Consider the following 25106-nt stretch of genomic DNA (forward strand, 5'->3'; position numbering starts at 1 on the left):
TTTACCTCAATGGCATTGACTTCACTTACGGCTTCATGAGTCATCATTTATGATCTCAGTAATTTACTGCAATGGGCATGAGATATACCACAAAATCAATTAAAACGAAAGCAAATACAGAACTAAGATCAGGGTCTGTAAGTTACTAATGTTTGAAAAGGATGGAGTGAGAATTATTTCAGGATTCCTATCAGCCTCAACTGTCCATAGCATAACTTGCCTGAGTGCAACATGCACAGACTCTTTATTGTAGAGGAATCAAGCAGCAGTCTCTGCTGAGCCACCTGGCCTCTTTAAGACTTAAAGATGAACTGCAAATCAATTATGAAAATAGAGTTTAGTCCATATTTATGGGCTGAATGTCCCTACTAGCCAGGCTCTAGGGGACATGCAGAACAGAAATACATTTCAGCTGCTCCTTTAAATGATTTGTTTTCCTCTGTGAAATCCTCTTGATAATTCTTGGTTCCCTGAAGGTATTTCCAAATACATCATCCTATGGTACCACAACCACAGTGAACTGGTGGCACTTACGTGTCTTGTATCCATGAAAAACATGTTCAGGAAATGCAGTTTTACTGTGGAAAGGAAGGCATGCACCCTCTGTACTGAACATTCCTACTTGTCATTCCATGTAGGTAGTCTTGAAAGGCATTTGGGTCTTATTAATTGTTTATGTTTTTTCAGAAAAACTTAACAACATTAGGAAATTGCTTTCCATTAAAATCACACTTTGGAAATATTTGCCATACTCTCTATTACAGCAAACTGGTAATCAAAATAGAAAAGTCTTGGATGTGTCATCAGAAATGGAAAATCACCAGCCATGATGCCAAAAAATGATTAGTATAGCTGCATCCCAACAGTGTTTTTTGTCCTTGCCAGGAGAGCTATTCTCAAATAACCCCTCTACATAGTAAAGTTATTAAGACTCACATTCACTAAGGAAGACAGAAGCAAAGGAATTAATTGAGAAGTTACAGATCCACTTTTTGTTGCATATTACTCTATTTTGCTTACGTTCATTTGTTGCCCAAACTGATCAAAGAACATCCGAACATCATCTGAAGGGCAAAAGACTGTGGTCAGTCACTTTCTTCCTCTCCTAATCCCAAAGTCCACTTGGGAATCTGTTCACAGAACCAAACACGACAGCATGGAGGGGAAGGAGAGTTGGTGATGGTGTGAATCTGATGCAAGAGAAGTCCTTGTTGCAGAAAGAGAGAAATAAGAAATAGGAAATGGATTGACAAATAGAAATGGAAAAAATTTTGAGAACAGCTTTGAAAAGTGTAGGCAGTGGGCTGGAAGAAAGCCCTTCCATATGTGAAAAGAGTGAAAAAGGGAATTAAGGAAATTCTTTTAAAGCGAGTGTGACAGAAAAAAATAGTTAAAAACCCAATTTAAAGCCTTCATGAATTGACCAGAGTTTAAAACAATCCTTCAGAATGTATAAAGGACAGGTACCATGCATGGCACATGCCATAGTTTTGGCCCCATTCTTCATCCAGACCAAGGATGTGGCTGGTGTGTGCAGAACCACATTGCGCTTCCAAGTTAGATGGATCACTGCTGCAAATATCTGACCTGGAAGCTTGGTAATGTTACCAGATCCCTCACATGAAGCTGACTCTTTGGAAAAGTCCTGTTATTTTTTTCCCCTACAATTCCAGAAGATGAAAGATATTAAAACCAACTAATTCAAAATCAAAAGTAGTGTAAAGCTGGTACTTTAATAAGCAAACTATTTTTCTTTTCTTTTTAATCATCTTGTTACAGAAGCTAATTGTATCTTTAAATATATCTTAGTTCAAATAAAATGAGAAAATAGGGATAAGTTGAAAAGCAAATCCAGAGTTGAACACTTGTGGAGGGTTATGGAATAGAAGGAACTTTTATCACCCATTGGTTTTCCCTTGCAGGCCCTTCTTTAGGAAAAAAGTAATTCCCACTGACTTCATCAAGTTCTCCAAGTTAAGCAGCTGTTGTTGCTTGTTGGTAACACGGCTACATTTCCTGACTCAGGGCCTTTAGTCCACCTAATTGAAAGCTGTGTACATGCTTCACAAAATCATCTGATAACCCCAACAGAAGCAGCAGATTGCTTAGTAATGCTGCAGGATTCTGAGGGTTGTTTGGATTATATTCTGTGGCCTAACTGAAAGATCTCTGTCCAATATTTTGAGATTATTAGAGGATTTTCATAAGGGAAAACATGCCTTTGGCAAAACCACAATGAAACTTGTCCTTTTGCCTTCATTCAGGGTTACTTTTCATATAAACTTGTTTGTTATGGAAACTGAGAAAAAACTTGAAAAAAATATTTTTTGAATAAGTTATCCCAAGTTTGAGGTTAAAAAAAAAAAAAAAAAAGAAAAAAAAAAGATAAAAGGGAGTGGAAACAAATTACAATCAATATGTTTCATTTTGTACTGCAGAAAGGAAAATGACTCTGCTAAAAGGCTATGCATAACCCTAAGCAATGCCAGATGTGGTACAGAGAGAAGTACTAATTACTACCCACAGTTTGGAGTTTCTTTCAAGGTAGCTAAGATCAGGTAAATTTTATAGATGGAAGTGTTATGCCGGAAGAAGCCCGTTAATGAAGCAGAGTCAGACTTGTTAAAAAGCAACTACAACACAGAGCTCATGCAATTGTAAAACATTACCCTTTGGAATGACAATTCTGAACAAGAGAAGCACAGACATTTTTCTCAGTTTTTCTAAGTTTTGGCCTACCAAAAAGAAAGATCAGTGCAATTCTCTGGAAACATGGTAGTGGTTGGATAAACCACTCCCCTCTTCAGGCTCAAACAGACAGAGGGTGTGTTGTTTTTTAGCTCACCCATTTTCCAGGAAGGTTCCAGACGGCTGAGCCTCTCAACTCCACATGGTAGTGGAAAAGGAGAAAGCCCCCACTGCAACTGGGATCCTAAAGTGATTTCTTTCACCCACAACCACCCTTTCTGGACAAGCACTGTGGAAGCCCACTTGAAGTGCTAGCTGTATCGATGGGCTGAGGCTAATTGTATGAGATTCAACAAGGATAAGTGCCAGGTCCTGCACTTGGGTCACAACAAGCCCATGCAATGCTATAGGCCTGGGGCAGAGTGGCTGGAAAACTGCCTGGTGGAAAAGGACCTAGGGGTGTTGGTCGACAGCTGGCTTAACATGAGCCAGCAGTGTGCCCAGGTGGCCAAGAAGGTCAATTGCATCCTGGCTTCTTGTATCAGAAATAGTGCAGCCAGCAGGAGCAGGGAAGTGATTGTTCCCCTGTACTCAGAATTGGTAGGGCCACACCTCAACTATTGTGTTCAGTTTTGGGCCCCTCACTACAAGAAAGACACTGAGGTTCTGGAGCGTGTCCAGAGAAGGCCAACAAAGCTGGTGAAGGGTCTGGAGAGCAAGTCTTACAAGAAGCGTCTCAGGGGACTGGAGTTGTTTAGTCTGGAGAAAAGGACTAATGGTGGACTTGGCAGTGTTAAGTTAATGGTTGGACTACATGATCGTAAAGGTTCTCTTCAGTAATTCTATGATTCTTGTGGTGTCTGAGTGATGTAGAAATAATCGAGCTAGAAGCATCTGCAGACACTTTGGAGTTGTTTTAAGTGTTTTGCTTTTTTATTTTATTTTTATTATTATTTTTTACATTATGCTATCTGAATATCTGTTGCCTTGTTATTGCTATAGTTTTGTTTTGAAGACTGTTCACATGTCTATATGTGTGCTACTGCAATGCAAATGGTAAATTACAAGCTCTATTCTATTGCTTTATTCACACTTCATAAAGTAGTCTTTAATTCTCATCTCAGATGAAGATCAACTCACATGGTGGTTAGCAGCTGCTTCAGATCTTCCTGAAACACAGACTAGCATAAAAACAAATAGCCATGGATATCTTCTCTTGTGCCTAGGTATAGAGAGAGGTGCTGGAGAACTGTCTAAATTCAAGTGTACTTCATCCGGGCAAAATAAAACATCAACAACAAGCAAAAAAATCCAAATTAACCCCCTGCCTTAAATGGCAGACGTCTTTGGACAAACTTTCCACTTTTCACTAGTTCTAGATGGTGTTAAGAATACTACAAAACCAGACTATCCTTCACAGACAGGCAGACAGGCTAAACGAGGTAAGGCTTTTGCCAGATGTAATTTTTCTGATCTGTGCAGTATATTCTAAAAAAGCCAAAAATATCCACATGCTCTCAGAGGATAGGTCAGATCTAGATGGAAGGCCAAGAAAGCTTCGCAAGTTTCAGCTTCAGATCTAGCCAAGATAAGGGAGCTCAAGCTTATTAGAGCTCCAGCTCTCACATTGGTTTCTTGGAAACCCATGTCTTCAGCTCTCTCATCTTTTTCCCCATCCCATCCTGCATGAGCACCTACAAACTCCCTCTGTTTTTAACAAATAGTGACTGAGCTCAGCAATGCCTCTAACAGCTGCTGGGCACAGGAGGTGATATAAACTAACTCAATCATGTCTAGAGAACTGCTTTTAAATCTGCTGTGTGACTTCCATAGGACAGTATTCAGCAAACATGTTTGATTCTGAGTGGAGTGGAAGACTTGGAGTTACAAGAAGGGTGGATTGAACATATGCACAAAGCCATTTAAAGGCTTCTCTCATTTTTTTTCCTGTAGTTTAAAAAATGCACCCCAGGGCCTTTTATACTGTTGCAGTAGGTCAGCAGCCCAGCAAAACACATGGAATCCCACTAAATGCTATGAACTGGAGTCATCATTCCTTATATATTTATTTGTGACAGACCTGTATTTGTGTGGTCCTGCTCATAGTTGGGGGAAACTACTAAATAATCCCTGTGTATTCACATAACTTCACTGCCACCAGAACTTGTTTATCCATTGACTACTCCTAGCAAGTTACATAGACTGTATTTCTTTTAAAAGGTTAATTTCCTATCTTCCACCTCACATGCACATGTGAGAAGTGGTTATTTTGAATCATGCCAGTAAAACTGTTATCATCCCTCTAGCTCTCTAAGTTTTTATTTGAGGGAAAAATAAGATCTTTATATAGGAATTTATATCTAAATGGTATTCAAAATATTCAGTCTGAATCCTGTGGACCTCATTCAATCTTTATCCTGGCACAGCTCACCCTGAGGTCAATGGGCATATAGCCTGAATAAAGACTAAAAGCTGTGAGATGGGGCCCATTGGGCAAAATTACTAGAGATGGACAAATTTGTTTGGATAGAGGAGCAGTGAAGCAAAATCTGTGCTCAAAACCTAGACCAAGCTGAAACTAGTCCTTCATGTTCAGCTGTGAGTATACCTTTTGTGAATACTCACATTCACAGTATAGGTCCCTCCTACATGGCCTCAAGTATGTGTAAATTCCTACAGCCATCCTTACTTCATGCCACTGTGGCCCTGTTACAGGAGAAGGCCTCCTTCCCTCAGCTCAGCAGACTGGCAATTTTGGGACATAAAAAGGCAGCTCTTAGAGAAGGACCTGGTCTTCTGCCTGAGAAAATGTTGGGTTTTTCTAAAAAGAAAATGGCAGGGCAGGGTGGGGCGGGGGAGGGGAAGGGAGGGGAGAGGAAGGAAGGGCAGGGGAGAGGAAGGAAGGGCAGGGGAGGGCAGGGCAGGGGAGGGCAGGGCAGGGCAGGGCAGGGCAGGGAAGGGAAGGGAAGTTCTCTTTCCTTTTTCTGCTTTTGTTTGTTTTTGTTTTTTTTTTTTGCTTCTCTCATCTGTTCACCTCCTATTTGCTTTCCAGAGGTCCATCTATGTCTCTGCAGCTTGATACCTGGAGCAGAAAATGTACTTTCTTCTGGGTGGATGTGAGGGAGGGAGGTCTCTCCTCAGCACCTAGGGCACAGGAAGGCTGCAGTGAAGCATCACCAGCCTGTGAAGGGTTGGAGTTTTTCTGGCTGAAGCAGCACGTGCATGCTGCTTTGTTCTTCATGCTTCTCTTTTGTGTATTCAAGAGGACATGTCTGCCCACACATGCTTATCCTAACTTTGAAATGGAAGGTTGAACCCTGAAGCCTTTATTCACATGCATACTCACCTTTGTGCAGAAGAGCGGAGGTGAGACTTCAACATGCTTCTGCTGACAGCAGGACCCTCTAAGACAGCAAGATTCCTTTGCAAAAAAAAAAAAAAAAAAAAAAAAGTTCAGATGAAATCTTATTGCTGTACATTGTGACCGAAAATATTTAGGCAGGACATAGAAAAAGTATTGGAGCTGTAAGTATTGAGAAAATCAGAATCCACTACAGACTGACCTTTGCATTTTTACTAAGTGTTAGAGTACTTTTTGTCTGTGTGCTCTCTCAGTAATAAAAAGAGTGCCTCAGCTAATTTTCATGATCTCTTGGTGGAGCAAAAGGACAGCAGATCATTTATATAATTTCTAGTTGGAAAACCTAGTTGGAAAGTTTGATGTTGTGGTTGAGTGGCAGGAAAACATTCATTAATATTTTTCATAGTATTGGAGATAAGTACCATAAATTTGATTTTCAGATATTAAGGATCTTTGGTGATAAAATGTAAAGATAACTAATAAACCATCTCCTTCAGATTATTTAAACTGCAAAGGCAAATGCATCTGCTATATATTAACACTGTCAGCCACCTAGGCATTATGGTGGATTTTTAATGTGTTTCATCTAAACACTTAAAGGCACTTTTAAAAATATATGACCCACTAAATAAAAAAAACCATAGGACATAATCTTCAGGGCACACTGATTAATGCAAAATTGACTTGAACAAATGCAGCTTATGGCCATAGTCCAGGAAGCTCTCTTGGTAGTAAAGAGTTTCATATAATAGTTTTCCACTTTCAAAATCACGTCAATTTTTACTTACAATGTTTTGAAAACAGGTACAGCAACTTTCAATCAACTGCATAGCAATACTTTAAAATCCCTTAGTATTAAATTGTAAAAGTTGGAGTCATAGGAAGAGGACAATACTGTAAAGAGTTGATTTTCTGACTCATCACGCTCAGAGCTGTCAGCTGCTGTGCATTATTGTCTGTGCAGAGCTAGAGATGAAGTGGGAAAATAAGTTACATGATTAATTCGTATTTGTTGTTGTTTGGTGGTTTTTTAATATATCTATTATTTTTTTTTTTTTTTTCCCTCTTCATGGACCAATACTGATTTCTCCAGATATCTTCTTGACACATAGTCCCAAAATATCTGTATGAGCAGAACTCAGATGAGCATCTGAACCAGAAATACCCAGCATGCAAACACATGCTAAATGAGTATATAACAGTAATCATATAATATGAAATCCCCTCTGCCTTACCTATGCAACAGCACTTTGACAAAAATATCTATAATTCTTTTCTCTGATTATTTTCCATATAAATCTTTGAATGTCTGCAATTAGTAGCAGGCACCTGACCACCAGGTATAACACAAGCAAATGTAAACATTGACTTTCTACCTACAACAACAAAGATTTAAATTGTTAAGAGCTTGGCCAGCATACAAAAGTTGGGAAAAATTAGCTAAATATTTCCTGAATAATGTCTTCATATTATAAGACAGTCACAAGTATGCACCCTGAGGTAGGTCCTGCAGCTTGAGTAGTGAAATCATGAGCACTTCTGCAGGATGCAGTGCAAGTCAAGGTGCAGCTCAGCCAGGAGTGGCAATGAGCTTCTGGTTTCCACTTGGGAAGGAAAAATTGAATCAGGAAATTATGGCACCTGCTCTGTGTGTTGGTTGCAAGAAAAGAAGCAGAAGGACCTGTGAAGATATGGGCACTTCAAAGAAGGGTTGTTTTTCTCCTTACAAAACTAGCAAGAAGATAATTCAGTGTACACATTACTCATGGTGCTCTTTCTAGAGGCCTTGAAAATGGCAGAGGAGTTTGAAGTTCAGTTTTTCTCCCCACCCAATCTCATGTTCTTCCCCTCCTTTGGAGAAAACAGGGGCCCAATGAAGGCATCCCTCTTGCAGCTTTTAAAAGGTCGTGGGTGCCTGGTGACCTGCTGGTGGAAACTGGAGATAAGCAACATGGAAGTGTTATTTGAGGCACCTCACCCATAAATGGATCAAAAACATTAAAGCTCTCGTGAAAGCGTTCACCACATACAAAGGAAAAAACACAACAAACTGAAACAAAACAATAAAAAAAGAAAAACACAACAAAAAACAGGAAATGAAAAAAGAAGCAGAGAGAATAAAAGTTCAGACAAAATTTTCAGGGTTCCAGTGTCAATATTCTTTTTATAAGACGAAAAACTTTGAGTAATTTTTTATGAAAAGAAAAGCCTGTTTTATTGACTGATGAAAGCTTTATGATGCCTCTATGATCTCGTCTATAATTTCTAAATTGTTCCTGAACTTCTCCCTCCATAGAGTCTCTGATGGCAGCCTGGGGAATTTGCAGCCTCAAAGTCTAACAATGTCACAGCCACTGCCATCCCTCTGAAAGAGGGAGCAGGGGTACGAGCACAGCTGCATCTTGCTGGTTCATCCTGTACTGAACACACAGCGTAGGAACAGATGTGGGCAGTATGACATTCAGCAGGACCTTAGCCAAACAGGAATGACCCTGCCAAACAGGGTAAATGAAACTGCTGCAAGGCTGCTGTAGTGTTTGCTCTTCCAGCAAGGAAAAAAAGCAAGGAAACAGATTCATGTTTTCCTCATGTTTCCCATGTGAGGAAAGATGGACATGCTAGGGTCAGGACCAGTGAACTCTTCTAAGATGAGATTTGCAGGCATTTGATTAGAAATGGCCAGCATTTTCCATGACCAAAGCAATACATATGCAGTCGGGGCTAATTAGAGCCATTGTCTTGTGAAATACAGGCAATGGCTATTTAAGCAATTTCAAGAATGAAGCTGACTACTTTTAAAACTCATGGAAAGACGTCATATGCAATCAGCATGTATACTGAGTGTAGCAGCCTACAGGGTTCCCATGTCTTAGGACCAGAAAAGCTTTAAAACCTAAACTTGAATTCTATAATGAAAGACTTGGCCTCTCTGGATCAGGCCTTTCAAAAAGCACACAGTAAGGACATTTTCTGTTTCATAGTGATTCATGGCTGCCTCTGGGGGCCACTGTAATAAACTGGAAGAGCAATCTTGCACATCATAGCCCAAGTAGTGGGTGGGAACTAAGGGTCATCCCATCAAAATCCTCTTCTCAGCTGTGCTGGATCACACGAGCTGAATGCTCGAGTTTTTGCAAGAGTACAAAGCTCCTTCTTGCACAAAATGTGTGTTTTAGATCCCCTCACTGCTGTGATGTATGAATGCTTCCAAAAAAATGACATGGAGGCTCTTACATGGCTTCAGCAAAATGCGTAGGGGGGAAGAGTAGATAGAGATGATATATTTCCCAGCATTTCCCACTAATAAGTCTGCAGTCCATGGGAAACCATTAGGATATTTTTGTGCATGCATGGTGTGAGAATGAAAGCATCTTTCCTAACAATGAAAAGTTACTGCTTTTTGGTGTTGGCACTGTAATACTTAAAGTGCTGCAAACTTCTTTTCTGTTGATTTCTGAGTTTTTCTGCATGTTGTACTTGTGAAAAACTGCTAATGTTCTGCATATTCTGCCCATTATTTTACACAGGGAGGTTAATGAGTATATGCAACATGATAACTATGGCAGAGAACCTCTGCGGGCTGTTGCCAGCTCAAACACTAGTTGATCCAGACCAAATAAATTTGTTCTGTAATATCTTTAACTATGCAACACACTCAGGAAGAAAAGACACATTTCCTTACAAGAAAGGGGTTTAAAAAGGATGTGTGATTCCTGGAATCTATTCGAGGCCCCTGGGGCATGGGTTGTGCCAGGGTGCTGAAGCACACTCCTACACAGATAAGGACCAAAAACTTCAGGGTAAAGGGGTGTTTGGCCCCAATGCTGTAACTGCAGGGGGATATGGCTTGCCTTGTCCATCTCCACTAAGCAGATGGCAGTGGGCTCATGCTTCAGAAAAAGGTCAGGACTGCCTTTCTGCCTCCCTGCTGTGCATGCACAGCACCAGTTTCATTGCACTGCTTTCAGCTCCTCAGGGATCAGTGGAAAGAGCAGTCTTCAGCCAGGCAAGGGATTAATTTTTTCCCAATATTTTTATTATCTTTCACCCTATAAACCAGTTTTCAGCGCAGGACTACAGGCATGGATTAATGGCTCTTTTGCTGTGGTTCATAAGGACATGTGATGGTTCTTACACTCAAGACTGCAGTCTTGAAGGTGCCTACAAACTTGGCTTGAGTTGCTGCTGAGACACCCTTATGTTCATCATTTCAATGGGAAAAATGAGATAGAAGTAGCTAAACTTATATAATGTTTTTCTTTCCTTTCCCTGCCCCATTCCTCTAAACCTTACATTCTTTTGTGTTGTTTAATATCCCCAGTGCTTTAGACAAGGAATCAGAAGTCTGGTTCTCTGGAAACAATTGTTATGTCAGCTGACATTAACACAGCAAGCACTTCAACTATTTTTCCAACATATCCATCAAATGCAATCGCCAAAACATTAATTCTCATTATGCCTCAACAATGTTTCTCATTTTCCTCTAATTCTGTCACCAGACTGCCTCCATGCAAAATTACTTTACAAATAGATCAAGTAATCTAACTAAAAGGACTTTGTGAAGCTTTATTTTTAATGACTTGTTTGTAAATGTTCTAGGCCATTTATTACACAAATTTGAGCCCCTCCTGTCCTAAGTTAACAAAAAACAAGTATACTTTAAATCAGCTAAAAAATGTAAAATTATATATTACTGTAACTATCTTGAAAACTAGGCATAAGGATCACCAGAAAATACACAGAAAAAGAGGCAAGCTCAGCTGCTGAAACCTTGATCAAGGCTTTCTTACTGCGTACAAATGTAGTGTTGTGTGGGCTATCACTACAGACTCAACTGCCAGTTTCAGAAGTCTCAATTTTGAATTTTTGCTCATTGGGCAAAGGAAGCAATTGTTCAAGGACATTGAACAAGGATATTGTTTGAGAAAGTATAACGGAAAAATAGATGGAGTAAATAGAGTACTGGTTTATTTTTAAGTAATTATTAAACAGCTACAGACACATTTAATTTAATACTGAAGATGGGCAAGTCTAATGTTTGAGATCTTCAATGTTCAGAGCACTGAGAGGGTTGTAACTGTCTAAGGCCATAATGCATATGAAAAGCTACCCACTAATAAACAGTGAATGTCTACTACAAGATATCACAGTTTCACAGTGGGCAGAGGCTAAAAAAATAGCAATAATATATCAGATTTTATTATAACAATTGATAAATATTTGCTTTTTAGAACAATAATGCAGTAAACATATTGAGCAGAGTCTGTGCTTACTTTTTAAATGAAGCATGATGCCCCATTTGACTCAGCAAACTGCATTTTTACCATCAAATACCGCCCAAAAATGTGTGTAAGAACTGCAATTGAAGGAAATAAGATGCTGGTCATGCCTCTAGAGAGAAAAAAATCATGCCAGATTAACTCCCATGTCCTTTCTTGGTGTGCTGAAGATTTATAAAATAAATTCCCACCAACATTAACAGAGGTTAGTATAGGTAATTGACCTTGTAAATCAAGAGTAGAATAGACCCTATAATGTATAATATTTTGAGGTATTTATCACTTTGCTGAGGCAGACAGGATTTGAGCATGTAAATCGTTATAATGGTAACTGTAATTCTACATCCCTGTGCCTGTGTGGCAGTGAGAGTGGCCCCACAGTGCTGGGAGGGACTTCCCTCTGCACCCCCACACAACCCTGGCACTGCTCAGACTGAGAGCCGGGAAGCACTTTCCCGAGGTCCACAGAGACCACCACAAAAAGAACAAAGCATTTCGCCAAATTGCATTGCCTGTTTTGTTATATCTGCAAGTGCACATCTAATTTTCTGTGCCTTTTGATCTGCTCGCTACTTTCTCTAGATTTCTTCCCAGCTCTGCAGGATTTTCTTTCCTAAGGAGAAGGTATATTTAGGTTATTCTCAGTTCAATCCCATATCATGATAGCAAAATGACATAAGCCATATATTAATAAAATTTCAAAACATTTGAAGTGGGATAAAGTAAATAATCCTGAGGCAAATGACCTGTTAAAATCTCCACTTCTGCTAATACATTCCAGAAATGTACAAAGACTTTAAGAATACATTGCAACCTTTGGATAATTGTTAATGCACGTAAGTGTTTTGCAGGAAAAAAGATATTTTGTGTTATCTGCAAAAAGCCCTCTTGAGTAAGAGTCCATATCGCCAGGTATTTCTTTTAAAGGGGAACAGTTTAATAAAAATAACAAAGCAAGCAACCAAGAACATTAACTTTCACTTTGCCTAGCTACATGCTAGTACTCTTGCTGTAATTATAACACAGAGGTCATTCCAAAGGAATTACCAGCCTTCGAATGATATGAGACAATTATTCCCCAGGGAGTTGGACAAATTTGTAAGACAAATACAGTTGAAATTTCAGACATCAATCTCTTTTTTACCATAGCATGGGAACAAGGGAGCTGTGAAATGTAATTTTACCCTAAGGCCCAACAAATGATCACATTAAAATGATTAAAAAAAAAAAAAAGACTTTACATCTATTATATCTTAGAAGTGAATGTAGAGTTAGATTTTTCTAAGGCTTCCTGTGAATAATAGCATTTAATAGAATCTGTAATAAGCACTTTACAGACACCCCTGTTGTTCTCTAGCCTGTAGGGAGGCCAGCTGGGCAGTCACTAAGGGCAGCCCCACGTGAAGCAGCGCAGCATTAGGTGCCATGCTGGGGAGCAACGCAGTGCCGGGAGCTGCCTCCCGGCTGTGGAGGCTCAGGTCCAACCCTCCTGCACCACCTCCAGGTGCTGCCCACCCCTTTTTGCAGTACAGGAGGAGATTTCCCAAAGTGGCTGTGTTTAATGTGTCCCAGTACTGCCCGAACTGAAGGAAGCTGAGCTGGTTTCATGCACATCTGTCAAAGAAGCTGTGCTGGGTGAGAGCCTTGTTTCCCTGGTCCTGACCACAGCGAGTAGAAAAGTTTAAGGGGAAAAAACTGCCATCCCTTTCCATCCCAAAAGCACCCTGAAGGGTTTTCGGTGTTCACCCCAGGTGACTGTGGATCACAGGAGCACCCTTTAATGTTGTGCATTACCCAAGGGTGTAGGATAGGTAATAAAACACCAAAAGGTGGTAACTGTTGATCCACTGCTTTCTACACCTCAACCTGTTTGTTTTGCCCCATCTCCCATCAGCTCAGTTGGACAATAACCCTGCTTGAGCCTGTCTAGCAGAGAAACTTGTGACTGGTGCAACCCATCCCAAAAATTGGCTCTCCCCTTGCATGGGACTTGTGTGCCAAGGCACACCACAAACAATATTTGGCTGCAGAAGGCAGCAAACCCTCCTGCTCCTATTCTCTTGGAATCTCTTTTCTTCTGCATTTACACAGAACCGGTTGTGCCAGCATCGACTTGAGCGTATTACGTATTTGAGCTGAGCAGTTTTAGCCCAGTGTGTGTGCTGTAGTCAAATATTGAAGTGGAAAATGGATATTAAGGAACTGCTCTTTGGCTAAAGTTTGATTTACAGAAACCTATAACAATTTCATTCTTCAGATAAGTGCATTTCTCCAACTGCTGTTACTCAAGAAAACAGGCTCCATGGAAATCTTTACAGCCGACACATTGCAATGTGACCTTGCACAACTTGGCAATGCAACTCTGTGTGTTTTTATCGTATTGAAATAATATCATAAGTTTTATGCATATGTGGAACTTAAACTTTAGCTTCAGTTTCTTTCATTATGTATGTTATTATGACATGCAGGCACAGGGTTTCTGTGGGGCAGAAGAAAGAAGGTGTGTGAGAGTATGTAAGGAGGGTGCACATGTTTGTGCACATATTTCCATCTGTTTTTTCCAAAGGTGGATTTCTGTTGCTGTGACACCTACTGTCAACAGCTCCCCAAATGATCTCATAAGGCATAGCCTCTGCAAATATTTTGGTTTACCTACTGACTTCCATTGATTATGCAAGAACACTTCCCAAATGGAAGCTGACAAATTGAGAAATGCAAACACATCCTGGTTTAAGTGAGCACAAAGCAGAGCAGCACCTGTCTGATTGATGAGGATGACTGACTGTGGATGTGCTGAGTTTCTTTGGTATTTTGAGTAGGGAAAGTGGTTAAAACACTAGGTTTCCAATTATCACACCAAATAATCTCATTCTACTCCCACAACAGTTTTCTAAGATACAGCAACTTTCTCAAGAGATATAAAGAATTGTTAGGAAAAAATAGAAAACTTGTATGATGAGTGAAAGGCATCTCAAAGTTGCCATGTGACGTCTCACCAGCAAACACGTTGTCCACCTTATTGTGGGAACACTTTGAGTGCCCCAGCAAGTTCCCAGAAGTATAAAAAGTTATGAGTCCCTGATGCTACATAGTTTCCTAAGTTAGCTTTAAACTAACAAGCTGCTGTATTATTAGACAGGCAAAAATGGAGTAACACAAGCCAGAAAAAAACCTCATATACATACTTTGAATATACATATATCTTTTATTTGACTTAAATTACTCTTAACCCACAGGACAGGTGGCAAATCTTTTAATGTTTTCCTCTTATCTGTGTTTTATTTTATGGGACAGGGAGTCCCATTTGCTGAATTTGGTGTCAGTACACTCAGCAGCCTCTAGGGCTGAAAGCAAAGTGGTGGCCTCTTGGCTGGGAGAGGGACAAAATAAGAAGCTGATGTCACTGTATGCCAGTGAAAGACCCATGGAGGTACTCCGGGGAGGTGTCACATGAGGTCCAGAGATGATAAAAAGAAAATTGTGTGAGGATTCCTGTGTATTAAAACCAAACCTAAACTAAATTAAATGAAACCGAAACTTCACTCACCAAGTTCTCTTTCTTGTGACAAATAAATCACAAGTTTTAAATAATAATAATAAAAAAATGTGTCTTGTTTCTTTACTGCCCTGATTAGGAGGAATAGCTTCCTACAAATATGAAGCAAGACTTTGCTTCTTATTCTTTGCATTATCATCAGAGTTAGGAGAATCTTAAACTATCTGTCCATCATTTTTGTTGCATGTAATATTTCTTTACAACCATTGCACAATCTTATTTTTATGTTTTACTTTTTGCTTTTTTCCTTCTTTCTCTTTACTTTCTACTCTGTTCATACAAACCACTCATTTGCTGTGAGACTGATTGGGGTGGGAGAGGGGTGGGGAATTATCTGAAAGCTCTGGAAATGTCATTCTTACAATAGTCAGAGTCACATATGTCCATAAGAACTCCAGAATTCAATAGAAAGCAAAGCTGTTTGAATGAACTTATTTCATTTTCTGTTAGAAAAAGAGGAAAAACTGCAAAGAGGCATTGAAGACTGTTTTCATTGTAAATCAGCACAAACAGATTCAAGAACTGCTGTAGTTGGATCAAGAGTGTATATAACGTATAATCAACTCAACAGTTTAATTTTCAAAACTTGGCTTCCAGTATTGGAAGCATGAGATCAAGCCAAGATACATCGTCAGTAAAAGACTGGAGCTCAAAGCCGGTGTTGAATTACAGAGCCCAGAAGGTTTACAGAAGTGCTTAGTGAAAATTGTTTGCAAATGGGTTTAGAAAAGTTTTCTGCCTCTTGCTGGCTGTTTCAGGGTCTGGGTCTGTCTGAACAACTGAAGAGTTCTCCGCTTGTCATCCTGGAGATATGGAGGATCTGCACGTAGGCAGGCAGGGCACTTACTTAGTGCCCACACTGACATCTTCAAATTAAGCTTGAGAGTCTTTCTGGAAGACTTCTTTAGCCAAGGCAATTGGTCTCCAGCCGAGGAGGCTACTGGGCCCTGTCCAGGCATAGCTGGATGAAATGTAAAGACCCCTGATAGAAAAAAATTGTTACATGATTTAATGGTCACTTCTGAACTCAAGTATTCCACCAAAATTGGCACATTTAGTGTTTCCCCCCCCCTCCCTGTTTATCAGATGCATTGTGAAGTAGAATAGTTCTACAAACACAGGATTTTGCCCTGAGCAAAGCAGATTTGCATTTGATTTCTCAGCTTTGTTCTTGTATCTGATATCCATTTAAAGGAATTTCATGGGGCCTGCAGGAATTGTGCTAATCAATGGGCAGTAAATTCATGCTTTTAAACAGCTTTCTTGTCTCTGTATCCAGCTCAGTTGTCACCTCAGGACTTGCACAGGAGTGGTTTTGGCACTACCTCTGTTTCAGGAAAGCCCTGGAACTAGGTTGCCATTGTTAAACATATAGTCCCAGTTCATTTCAGAGCAGAACACAAATGCAGATGCCCAGCAGGATAAGCAGCTCCTAGAGGTCACAGGGAAAACTATTTACATCTCATTGAGATGCACTTATTTCTGTTCTGTCACTCAGGACTACAGGCAAGTGCTTTCTAGAGAAACTAATTTTGTTTGGTTTGTAATAGCATCTGCTGACTTGATATTGCTGCTTTCTGGTGTTTTGTTTGCTTGTTTGTTTGTTTGTTCTGTTTGGTTGGTTTTTGTTTTGTTGTTTGTTTTGGTTTGGTTTTTTGTTTTGTTGTTTGGTTTGCTTTGTTGGTTTTTTTTTGTTTTGTTGTGTTAAGGTTTTGGGTTTGTTTTTTTTTCATTTGCATCTTTTTGAGATTTCCTGCTTCTCTTTATACTCATGGAGCTCATGTATTTAGTTTGACAGGGAGAAATGTACTTTTCAAAACCTACTACTTCCCTCTAATGAACACCCCATGTTTGGTGCTGTACCTATGATTTGTAAGAGCACATTCACCAAACTATGAAGATAGAGACCTTATTAATTGTGGGCAAGGTACTTTCTGCCAAAATACCCTGGGGATTCTCTCAGAGGTGCTGACTTAGCTCAGCTCAAGGGTATTCTATGAGAATTACTTAAGAATAACCCTGGGGATGCTGTGCAATCATTCAGCTGGGTTCCTTTTGCTGCAAGAATGATCATATCAGGAGGTATTATTGAGTATGGCTGATTTCTCTTGTCTGCATTTGTTCTACTAGGTGTGTTTAGCACCTCTTTCTTTCCCAGTGTGGTCTCCAGAACCTAAATTAATAGAGTAGGACCCTGCTACACTGACAATAATGCAATTGGATTTCTAGGGTTTTTCCTAGTTTGCATTGATGAGAGACAGCAGCTGGACCCATCCATGAAAAATGAAGTCCTCTTTGTGTCCTTAGACACGTACAAGGAGATGCACTGCAAGCCTTCTGCCAGTATGAGTTATTAGGGTTTTATTACAGAATTACAGAATTTTTTGAGTTGGAAGGGACCTTAATGATCATCGAGTTCTAACTCCCCTGCATGGGCAGGGAAACATCCCACTAGAACAGGCTGCTCAGAGCCCCACCCAACCTGCCCTTGAACACTTCCAGGGATGGAGACCCCACAACACCCCTGGGCAGCCTTTTCTATTGTCTCACCACCCTTACACTGAAGAATTTATGCCTGATCTCTAACTTAAATCTCTCTTCTTTCAGCTTAAAATCATTACCCCTTGTCCTCTCACTGCAAGTCCCCATAAAAAGACTCTCCCCAGCTTTCCTGCAGGCTCCCTTCAGGTACTGGAAGGTCACTATGAGGTCCCCCTGGAGCCTTCTCTTCTCCAGGCTGCAAACCCCAATTCCTTCAGCCTGTCCTCATAAGAGAGGTGCTCCAGCCCTCAGGTAATTTTTGTGGCCTTTCTCTGAACACGCTTCAACAGGTTCACATCTTTCTTGTGCTGGGGGCACCAGAGCTGGATGCAGTGTTCTAGGTGAGGTCTCACCAGGGCAGAGTAGAGGGGCAGAATCACCTCTCTTGATCTGCTGGCCACACTTCTTTTGATGCAGCCCAGGATGGAGTTGGCCTTCTGGGCTGCAACTGCACGTTGGTGGCTCATGTCCAGCTTTTGATCCACTAGTACCCCCAGGTCCTTTTCCACAGGGCTGCTCTCAAGTGTGTCCTCCCCCAGCCTGTATTCATATCTTGAGTTAACTTGGCCCAGGTGCAGGACCCTGCACTTGGCCTTGTTGAACCTCATGAGGTTCACCTGGGCCCACTTCTCTAGCTTGTCCAGGTCCCTCTGGGCATCCTGTCCCTCTGGCATATAGACCACACCACCCAGCTTGGTGTCACCAGCAAACTTGCTGAGGGTGCTCTCAGTGCCACTGTCAATATCATTAATCAAGATATTAAACAACACTGGGCCCAGCACTGACCCCTGAGGGACACGACTTGTCACTCTTTTCCATCTGGACTTGGAGCCGTTGACCACTACCCTCTGGACACAACAATCCAGCCAGTTCCTTATCCACTGAACAGTTCACCCATCAAACTTATATCTCTCCAATTTAGTGAGAAGGATGCTGTGGAAGCCCATATTAGAAGCCTTGCAGAAGTCCAGATAGATGACATCCACTGCTTTTCCCAGGTCGACTGATATAGTCACTTAATTGTAGAAAGCCATTAGGTGGGTCAGGCAGGATTTGCCCTTGGTAAAGCCATGCTGGCTGTCCTGGATCACCTCCTTGTCCTTCACGTGCTTTAGCCTGTTTTCTAGGAGGATCTGTTCCATGTTCTTCCCAGGCACAGAGGTGAGGCTGATTGGTTGGTAATTCCCAGGGTCCTCCTTTCTACCCTTTGTAAATAGGGGCATAACGTGTCCTTTCTTCCAGTCACCAGGGACTTAATCTGTCTGCCATGACTTTCAAATATCATGGACAATGGTTTGGCAACTACATCTGCCAACTCTTTTAGGACTCTGGGATGTATCTCATCAGGTCCCATGGACTTGTATATCTTCAGGTTCCTCAGATGGTCACAAACCTTATCTTCACTTAGAGTGGAGGGGACTTTGTCTCTCTGGTCTGCATCTTGTGGGCCATCAAAATGAAAGTTGTGAGGAGAGGGGTTGCCAGTGAAGACTGAGGCAAAAAAGTTGTTGAGAATCTTAGCCTTCTTTCATCTATCTTTACCTTTTCACCATTGTGGCTCATCAGGGGGGTTATGCTTTTTTTAACCTTCCTTTTCTGGTTTACATACCAGTAGAAGTCCTTCTTAACATCTCTTAACATCTCTTACTTTTCTTAACATCTCTTGCCAAGTTCAGTTCTAGCTGTGCTTTGGCCTTCCTGACCTCATCCCTGCATAACCAGGCAGTGTCCCTACACTCTACCCAGGATACCTGTCCCCTCTTCCACTGTCTGTGTAGGTCCATCTTGCCTTATAGTTTGACCAGCAGGTCTTGACTCAGCCACGCTGGTCTCTTACCTTCCTTGCCCAATTTCCTATACCAGGGGATTGAGACTTCTTGCACCTTATGGAAAGCATCTTTAAAGATCTGCCAGCTCTCTTCTGCTCCCTTGTCCCTGAGGGCCGTCACTGATGGGGTCCTATCCACTAACTCTTTGAAGAGCTGGAATTTTTCTTCCCTAAACTTCAGAGACCTGACTAAGCTTTTCATCTGCCTCTTACCCCTCTAGGACAGTGAACTGCACTAGTGCATGGTCACTGCAGCCCAGGCTGCTTTCTGCTCTGATATCCCTAAAGAGTTCACTTACATTTGTCACAATCAGGTCCAATAATGCATCCCTCTGGGTAGGACTGTCAATATCCTGACTTAAGAAGTAGTCATCAAGGCATTCCAAGAGTCTCCAGGATTGCCTACAACTTTCCATGCTACTTTTCCAACAGATGTTGGGATGGTTAAAATCCCCCAGCAGGATGAGAGCCTGCAATCGCGATGTTTCCTCAAGCTGGAGTAAGAAGGCTTCATCAATAGGCTCCACTTGATCCGGCGGCCTGTAATAGACTCCAACCACTAGGCTCCCTTTAGTGTTTCGATCACTAATTCCCTCCCATAAACTTTCAACTTGCTCATGGCTATTTTTTAGTGAACACTCTTCACACTCTATCCAATTCTTTACATAGAGGGCAACACCTCTGCCCCTTCTTCCTATCCTGTCCCTTCTGAACAGCTTATAGCCTTCAATAGCCACACTCCAATCATAGGATTCATCCCACCAAGTTTCTCTAATTGCCATTATATGATAGCTTTTCTGTAGCACGATAGCTTCCATGTTTGTTGCCCATGCTGCATGCATTGGTGTAGAGGCACTTCAGCTGGGCTGCTGATCGTGTCACCTTCTTAGAGGGACACCCTTTTATACCACTGAGGTGTTTCTTGTCTCCTGCATCTTTTATGACTTCCAGACCTTCAACCCTCATCATGAAAACCCCAGGTATGTTTGCAGCAGGCTTTGTTTTCCCTTCTCTCTGCAAAACTAGTTTAAAGCCCTGTCAAGGAGGGCTGCTAACTTCTGGGAGAATATCCTTTATCGTGATGAGATAGGTGCACCTCATCTCTTGCCAGCGTGCTCGGTGATGTATATGCTGATCCCTGGTTAAAGAATCCAAAATTCTGTCAGTGACACCAGCCATCTATCCTATTTTCTCCACATTTTTTTTCCTGAAATGCTCTGTATGGCACCAAAGCAGAATGTAGAGGCTAAGATGCAGATATTTCTACTTCTTAAACCAGACAAAAGGCTACCTGAGACTGAGTAAATAGCCTGGCCTCTGTAAGCCACCTGTTCTGCATCCTCTGAGGGATGAACCACTGAACATTTTATTTCAGGCTCAGCTTGGTGTGCAAAACAGGTTCTATAAATGATACTGTTTTCTCCCAGGTTGACTCCAAAGTATTTTGGGCTTTTCCCACTGAGCACAGTCTACTGGAGTGTCCTAGAATGGAAACACGCATCTTGGGAAATGAGACATCAGCACTTGAACTATAGACTTCTGCTGCAGTCCAAGAAAATGTTACTTAACTACTTCCACCTCCACTACTCTGCCAAAAAAGCTTAACCTCCTTTGACTCTAGGCAGGAAGCAAAAATATGACAGAGGAACTGTACAGGATCAGCACAAAGCAACAATAGTGGGCTTTGAAAACCAGATGTTAGCTGGACTCCTGCTGCCAGATGCATTCCGGTGGGCACCATGTGGTGACACTGGTCTAGCTGCATCACTCACCTCACCAGTTAGATGTTCAGCATCATTTCAGAAGCAGGGCCAGCCCCTGCTCTGAATTTTTTAGGGAGAAGATGCAAAGAAGTAAAAACTAGTATCTTCCCTTCCCAGCAAATAGTTTCTTGCCAAAGAGGAAAAACTCAAGGCAAACGCACCTTTCCACAGGAGTGATCAACACTGAGTGTCACTGGCCAATCTCTTAAAGCAGGGGAGGTTCACAGAAAGAGTGGTGAGTCATTGGAACAGGCTGCTGAGGGAGGTAGTAGAGATATTGCGTCTGGTGGTGTTCAGAAAATGGGTAGACGTGATGTTTTGGGAGATGGTTTAGTGGCTACAAATCGTAGGGCAGGTGGTTGGACTTGGTGACCTTGAAGGTCTTTTCCAACCTTGATGATTCTGTGATTCTAAGGAAGAATAAATGAGACTGTACCAGAAACACACCATATGTTTCAAGCCAGCTATGCACGTAAGTGTTTTTCTAAGTAACAGGTCTTAAAAAAGCTGATAGTGGTTGAAAGATCCACTCACTGACGACAAGCTTGTTCTGCCAGTGCAGTATTTCTTCCCTCCTTGGAAACAGACACGTCTTATACTACATGTTAGTTAGTTTTAAACTTCAGCAATAGACTGATTGTTAGCCTGCTGTTTTATACTGAAAAACACATTGCATGCTTACCTGTAGTACTGTTCTCTCTAATTGATTCTTTCCTAAAGTATTTCCCACTTCTCCACTTCCTTCTTTCACTCTGATTAACAATCATAGCATGATCTCATCACACCTCGACAAGTATTGATGGGCCACAGTGTCATGAGACTCATAAAGTGTGTTACCCAGTATTTTCTGGTGACACATAAAAACTCCCTTATGAAAGACACAGGAGACAGAATATAATATAAATTCCTTTCTAGTAGCAGCAGACTTCAGCGGGGCCCAGAGAGGATGAGAGTCAGCCAGGGCCCAGGGGCACTTTGTAGGAAAACAAAACCCCTGGGCACCCTCCCCACATGTTGCTGCAGCACCTGAGCAAGGCCCTCTGAGATCAGCAGACCTCTGAAACTCTTGATGCATTGCTTGCATTTCTGTTGCTGTTTTCTTTTCTCTATTAGCTCCACATTACCCTGTTACTACAGTAAGATGATTAGAGTACTATACTGAACATCTACTGTGTAAGTCCATTGCTGTAAAAATGAAGGGTGGAAACATATATCAGGTATTTTACTCAATTAACCTTCCTCCTATTTACAAGTATTCCTTGAGTGTGTGTGAAACATTAAACAAGGGTAAAAAGGTTAAATTATTTTCCTCTCTCTGCCACGTCATGACATTAAGTGTCAAGCCCAGCAAGTCACCTGTTATGAAGAGCAGCAGAGTCAGTTCAAGGCCATGAGCAAAGCCATGGTCCCAGCTCTGCAATTCTTCACTGACCACTCAGGCCCCTCAGCTTAACTGGGGCTGGTAAATGCTGATCCCTGCCCTGGGGCAGGGTGATGGGGCAGACCCGCAAAGACTGGGCGAGCACCTCGAGCCTCTGCAGGTGCTCCGTTCACACCAGCCTCCCTGGGGTGAAGTGCTATGGTGTGATGTGCTCCTGGATGAATCCTGGGATAAGCTGTCCTTCCTGAACTCCCCTACTCAGGATGACCCTTTCAGATCCCCTTGGCAGGCAACCCCAACCCACTCCCCTCCCTTCCCTGCATTTTCCTGTGAACTAATTGCTCTTTATTTTTAAAAATTGCAGACCAAGGAATTCCCATTGCTGAGTGGAAGACAGAGGAGATCATGAGGTCAACAATGCAGGATCTTGCTGGGGCCACCCTTGTAACAAAAGAAAGAAAAAAATCCAACAAGAGGTGCAGCAACAAAGAAAATCCCTTTTCTATCTATCAAGCCCTCTTTCCCCAGCCTCTGTGAATGTCTCACCTCCTGCACAGTCTCTGAATATAAACTTTGCTCAGCACACTCAGGGTAATCTTTTCACATCATAAAACTTATAATCCTCCTAAAGTGGTTTCCTAGGGTTTGAGGTATGATGCACTTATCAAATAACTGAAACAAATAAATCAGCTTATTTAGGCTGTGGTCAGTGTGTGTGTAGCTCTGTGTACGCAGGGAGGAAGCCAGCGCCATACCAGCATTTGTATACATTAGCAACAAAGCTGTCTGTGACAAGCTGTCCTCTGCACAACTAAATATTTAGTTGCGTATCATAAGTAACTTCTTAAGTGATTAAAGTGAGAGGGTGCTCTCTGTCCGCGCTGCCGCAGGGAGCCGGGGCAGCCGGGGCAAGCGGGCGGCAGGCTGGGCACGAGCACCCTGGGCGAGGCGGTGCAGTTGTGGGAAGGGGGGATGCCCTTGGCAGCCTCTGGGCACCCAGGCTGCGGGGTCTGGCAGCCAGTGCTGCAGCTGCCTGGCTGGGGGACAACCCGGCTTCAGCTGAGGGTGGGCGGCCTCGGACACGCTCTTCTGTCACCCGTCTCTGCCTAGAAACTGGCTCTGATCAGGATCCACGTGGCTTTCTTGCATATTTGTACAGAGTTCAAGTTTTCAAATATTTGTTGCTAGTTTTTATTGGTGTTACAGCAAGGTTTATTTTTAACTGGGCCTGTATTTATGGATTCCCACAGTGGCATATTTTTTGAATGTGCAAAATTACACAAAGCCATTTCATATTTAAGAATTACAGAATATATGCTTCCAGATCAATATAAGCACACCTATTAGTTTGTAAAAAATAACTTTAAACAATAACAAGTTAGGAAAGCTATCCTAAACATGCTCCCTGTACATTTTTCTGTATGTACAATAAATGCTTTCTTCAGTGTTCAAGCACCATCACATCAGAACTCCCTTAAAATGTTGGGATTGACAGAATATAGGTATGCCCTTAACAGAATGTCTCTAATTTGGTGTTTCACCTAGGGAAAAAGAGAAGGAAACCAGCCTGCCTTATGGACATGTGCCCAGTTTTAGGATGTGGGGGTACTTAATTCTCCAGTTGCCTCTTCTCCCTTCCCACAAGCTCTTGCTGCCTAGCTCTACAGGAGATACTTCAGCTTTCTTTACCCTGAGGAGGAGACTCTACGGACAATTTGAACTGTTTTAAAGGATACTGAAGTAGTTTCTCCTTCAGTATGTTCCATGTGCAGGCAAAGGGCAGAGCAAAATCAGGCCATCACCTGGCATGGATGAGCCATGCCTGGGAAGACAGTTGGAGGGATCTGATGGTGGCTGCACCCAGGAAGCAGGGAAGTAACCCTGCAGCCCCTGGCTCCTGGCACATCACTCTGTCTCCCAAACACCCCCAGAGTGGAGTCCCTTCCCACTCCAGCCCTCCCTCCAGTGCTTTGACTATCCAGGGTGGCTCCAGCTGTGACATGGCCATCCTGGGCACCCAGAGTGTCTTTTGCAAGGGCCGGTTTGGGTTTGGGTAGCAGCTTCCATGTGGAGGGCAGAAACCCAGCCCTCCCTGTTCCCTATAGAGATGCTTACATCCCAGATGCTGGACTGACAAAATAGTTTCAGCTACCAAAAATAAATAATAATAATAATAATAATAAAACGCCAGGAGTTTACTCTTGTGTCAATGGTGTGGAGAAATTTTTTAAGATCTTGCTTCCACAAAATGTTTCTCAGAGGTTTTGCTACTTGCCAGAGGGAGCACAGCACGAGGAAAACAGTAGCACCGCCATCTTTTCTAGAACATACTGGGTTAATAAGAAAATGAAAGCTCAAATAAATACTAACCAGAAAGTAATTTCAGTCTGTCATGGAAATAATCTACATTTATAAGTTATCTAAACTAAAGCAAGCCATATTAGCCTCTAGCAGCTCTGAAACCATTATGAATTATTGAATAAGTAATCTTTTTTTTTTATCATTATTGACATAATAAATATATTTGCTTGAAAACATCTGGAGCTGCATAGGCATAGAAGAATTTATGAGATTTTGCTCTTTACAGTACTGTTTTACAGGGCGCTGTCAACTGTGGAAGGGAAACAGAAAGTGAGAGAAGGTTTCACCTCTGATGTTCTTGTCAACAGATAGAGCATTTCAGTCACCCCAGTCACTACAAACCTTTGT

Source organism: Apus apus, chromosome Z (genome assembly GCF_020740795.1).
Source record: "Apus apus isolate bApuApu2 chromosome Z, bApuApu2.pri.cur, whole genome shotgun sequence".
Taxonomy (NCBI): domain Eukaryota; kingdom Metazoa; phylum Chordata; class Aves; order Apodiformes; family Apodidae; genus Apus; species Apus apus.